Raw genomic sequence first — 5,000 nt, 5'->3', positions numbered from 1 at the left:
ATAAACAGAATGCTCATTTTATTCACATCCTGAAATTCAGCGATTGTGCACTTCCTGTTCACACCCGTATGAACTGTGAAGACAAAGTGCGTTCCTTTAGTTCACCAGATCGTTGAACATCACCAACACTTGATTGGGACTAAAGGTGTGGAAGGTGGATGGAGGAGGATGTGGAGGTGGATGATGTGGTGGGGAGGATGAGGGGGTGAGGGAGGTGGATGATGTGGTGGGGAGGATGAGGGGGTGAGGGAGGTGGATGGTATGGTGGGGGAGGAGGATGTGGTGAGGGAGGTGGAGGATGTGGAGGAGGTGGTTGATGTGGTGGGGGAGGAAGATGTGGAGGTGGATGATGTGGTGGGGAGGAGGATGTGGTGAAGGAGGTGGATGATGTGGTGGGGAAGATGAGGGGGTGAGGGAGGTGGATGATGTGGTGAGGGAAGGAGAAGGAGGTGGAGGAGGAGGAGGAGGAGGAGGAGGGAGAGGGGAGAAAGGAAGAGAGAGGGGGAGGCGGAGGAGAAGGAGGAAGAGGAAGTGGAAGAACAGTAGGAAAGATGTAGAGGAGGAGAAGGAGGGAGAGGAAGAGGAAGTGGAAGAACAGTAGAAAAGAGGTGGAGGAGAAGGAATAATGATAAAGATAATAATAATAATAATAATAATAATAATAATAATAATAATAATGAACATCCAGATGCGTAAAGCTCTCTCCTGAAGTGAACTTTTTTCCGACATGACATTGCATCACTTCAAGGGGTGATTGTGTAGTGTTGCCTGACGTGAGTTGATGTTTTCGTTCTCTTCTGCGTCCTTCTCGTCTTCTTCCTCCTCCTATTCCTCTTGCTTTATCTCTTGTTCTTGCTTCTCCTCTCCTTTTCTATTTTTTTCTTCTCCATCTCCGCAAGTATTCTCCTTTTTATTCTCTTTCTCTTTTCGTTGCTCAGTTCTCTTCTTCTTCCTCCTCCTCCTCCTCTTGCTTTATCTCTTGTTCTTGCTTCTCTTATCTTTTTCTTTTTTTTCTTCTCCAGCTCCGCAAGTATTCTCCTTTTTATTTTTATTCTCTTTTCGTTGCTCAATTTCTTTTTGATTATTATTATTATTTTCCATTTTACGTGTTAAAAAAAATTGTTTCACAAAATCTCTTCACGACCCTAATGCCTAAAACGGACAAGTTATTCCTGCAAAACTAATTGATAAATGATAAAAAAAAGAAAGAAAAATGAAAAAGAAGAGAGAGAAAAAAAAAGCTTTTAATCAGAGAAAAACAATTTATCATTCGCAGGTCCATTACGTGAGATTCGCAAGGATTTCAGAGCTCAACGCCACCAATTTCTTTTTATTTTGCTCTGCCTCCTACGGCTGCTGCGGCGGGGGGGGGGGGGGGATGGGGGGATGGGAAGCCTGAAATAACACTGATGTATCATCGTAATACCATTCTTTATCGTCTATATTTATCCATCGATTATTAATTTTAGATATAACTCGAGCAAGATATGTGCCTCAGAGCCCACGTAATATATATATATATATGTAATTATAAATATGTGTTGGTATTTCCAGATATTTTATGCTCTAATCATTTCTATTTAAAGAATAAGAGTAAATGAAATAATTGTAATCAGATCCAACGGTGTTCTCTAGCAGAAGGAAATGTACTCAGACAAATATTATTTAAAGATATATAAATTAAATAGATATATAGATTAAAAAACTGACAGATATGATGATTGTGGTGAAGGTGGAGGTGGAGGTGGTGATGATGATGATGATGATGATGATGATGATGATGATGATGATGATGATGATGATGATGATGATGATGATGATGATGATGATGATGGTGATGATGATGATGATGATGGTGATGATGATGATGGTGATGATGATGATGATGATGATGATGATGATGGTGATGATGATGATGATGGTGATGATGGTGATGATGATGATGATGATGATGGTGATGATGATGATGATGATGATGATGATGATGATGATGGTGATGATGATGATGATGATGATGATGGTGATGATGATGATGGTGATGATGATGATGATGATGATGATGGTGATGATGATGATGATGATGGTGATGATGATGATGATAATGATGATGATGATGATGATGATGATGATGATGATGATGATGATGATGATGATGATGATGATGATGATGATGTTGGTGGTGGTGGTGGTGGAGGTGTAGGTGGAGGTGGTGGTGATGATGATGATGATGATGATGATGATGATGATGATGATGATGATGATAATGATAATGATAATGATAATGATAATGATAATGATGATGATTAGGCTAATGAAAATGATAATTGTGATGATGGTGATCATGATAAAGATGATGATGACAATAATGATGATATAAATATATACATTTAAAAGAAGGGAAATTATTGGCTTTGATAATGATGATGATGATGATTTTGCTAATGAAATGATAATTGTGATGATGGTGATCATGATGATAATGATGATGATGATGACAATAATGATATATATATATATATATATATATATATATATATATATATATATATATATATATATATATATATATACATTTAAAAGAAGGGAAATGATTGGTTTATGTCCTAGGAAGAATCATGGAAAATATAGTGATATACTGGGTGTGAGAATCTCGATTCCGTCTCACGTTTATTTTTATATTAATTATTAATATAATTCGATTTCTAATTAATAGGAAAAGGGAGGGTATGATTTTTATATTAATTATTCATATAATTTTATTTCTAATAGGAATAGGGAGAGTATATAGAATTATCCTTAGATATGAATTGCATTACTTGAGAATATCGCTTATTTTAGTAGTTATGTGTATTGCTAAGATTTACAAAAACATATGCCATTTGTTCATTGTTTGTTTATTGAATAAAATGTTAATGGTTAAAATGTTTCTATGGTCGTTATATTAATACACATTTGACCATTGGATTTATTCCCACACCCACGAGCCTTAAAGACCGTTATGCTACACTATCCACAAAACCTTAACGGTACAGTAAATACAGTAAGTCTAGGCCTACATTTAAATAAAATTGGCATATGAAAAACACACTAATATGACAACGGTACAAAAATTGATTAGAATAAAATATGATAGATTTGAATATATGAAAAATAATCTTTTCTTACACTTACATACATACATACAGTATAGAGACAGATTTGAATTTAGATAGATATTCAAATATGATCCTGATATATAGATAGATAGATAGATAAATAGATAGATAGATAGATAGATAAATAGATAGATAGATAGATAGATAGATAGATAGATAGATAGATAGATAGATAGATAGATAGATAGATAGATAGATAGATAGATTGATAGATTGATAGATAGATAGATAGATAGATAGATAGATAGATAGATAGATAGATAGATAGATTGATAGATTGATAGATAGATAGATAGATAGATAGATCGATAGATAGATAGATAGATAAATAGATAGATCGATAGATCGATAGATAGATAGATAGATAGATAGATAGATAGAGAGAGAGAGAGATAGAGAGATAGATAGATAGATAGACGGATAAACAGACATATTGGTGGAAAGACAGATAGATTTAGAGATATTATAAAAAAGTCGGTAGATAATTACGGATAATAACTATTAATGCCAATCTTACTGTAATTTAATCACTACAGCAGTTAAGAGTATATCTCTGTCTGCAGATATGATTGGGAAGCAGATCACGTGATATCTGCTTGTCCAAAATGGGTGGATATCGGTGTATCTTATTCCTCCATCTTTCTCCATTCATATCTTTTGCATTGGTTTATCATTTATTCATTTATTATCGGTCTTCCTTTCGTGTCTTTCGTCGTCTCGCATGGCAGTCACACGCCATAATTCGTCACTGCCTGCGAATGAGAGTGAAAATAAGAAAAAAAAATGTTCGTTGTATTGTATGGTTGTTAACGTTATGTTTTATTTATACATTTATTATCGGTCTTTCTTTCGCGTCTTACGTCACTGCCTGCGAATGAGAGTGAAAATAAGAAAAAAAAATGTTCGAGTGCCTGTTTTGGCCTTTTTCGGTCTGTCTTCGTTGTATGGTATGGTTGTTAACGTTATGTTTTTATTTATACATTTATTATCGGTCTTTCTTTCGCGTCTTACGTCACTGCTTGCGAATGAGAGTAAAAATAAGGGGAAAAAAATGTTCGAGTGCCTCTCTTGGGCTTTTCTTGTCTGTCTTCGTTGTATGCTATGGTTGTTAACGTTATATTTTTATTTATTCATTTATTATCGGTCTTTCTTTCGCGTCTTACGTCACTGCCTGCGAATGAGAGTGAAAATAAGGGGAAAAAAATGTTCGGGTGCCTCTCTTGGGCTTTTCTTGTCTGTCTTCGTTGTATGCTATGGTTGTTAACGTTATGTTTTTATTTATACATTTATTATCGGTCTTCCTTTCGCGTCTTACGTCACTGCCTGCGAATGAGAGTGAAAATAAGAAAGAAAGAAAAATGTTCGGGTGCCTCTCTTGGGCTTTTTCCTGCCTCTGTCTTCGTTGTATGGTTGTTAACGTTATGTTTTTATTTATACATTTATTATCGGTCTTCCTTTCGCGTCTTACGTCACTGCCTGCGAATGAGAGTGAAAATAAGGGAAAAAAAACGTTCGAGTGCCTTTTTTTTTTTTTTTTTTTCCTGTCTGTCTTCGTTGTATGCTATGGTTATTAACGTTATGTTTCACTTACTTGGATAAATTGAGGATACTTACGGGTCGCATATAGAGACAGGAATATAAAGCCAAAGTAAACACAAGATCAACAGAAATAGTAGAAAATAATCAAAACTTTGAAGAAACCTTTTTTTTTCTGTAGAACAAATCATAGGCCTATATTCAGAGTAAACTTGAAGGGAACTTGGAGCTGAATTTCTCGTACGAACTTTTTTTTGTAAATTGAATCATAAAAAAAAAACTTTATTGAAACTGGTGATATAAGAAAGT

Source organism: Penaeus vannamei, chromosome 11, assembly GCF_042767895.1.
Source record: "Penaeus vannamei isolate JL-2024 chromosome 11, ASM4276789v1, whole genome shotgun sequence".
Classification (NCBI taxonomy): domain Eukaryota; kingdom Metazoa; phylum Arthropoda; class Malacostraca; order Decapoda; family Penaeidae; genus Penaeus; species Penaeus vannamei.
This window is presented reverse-complemented; position numbering follows the sequence as displayed.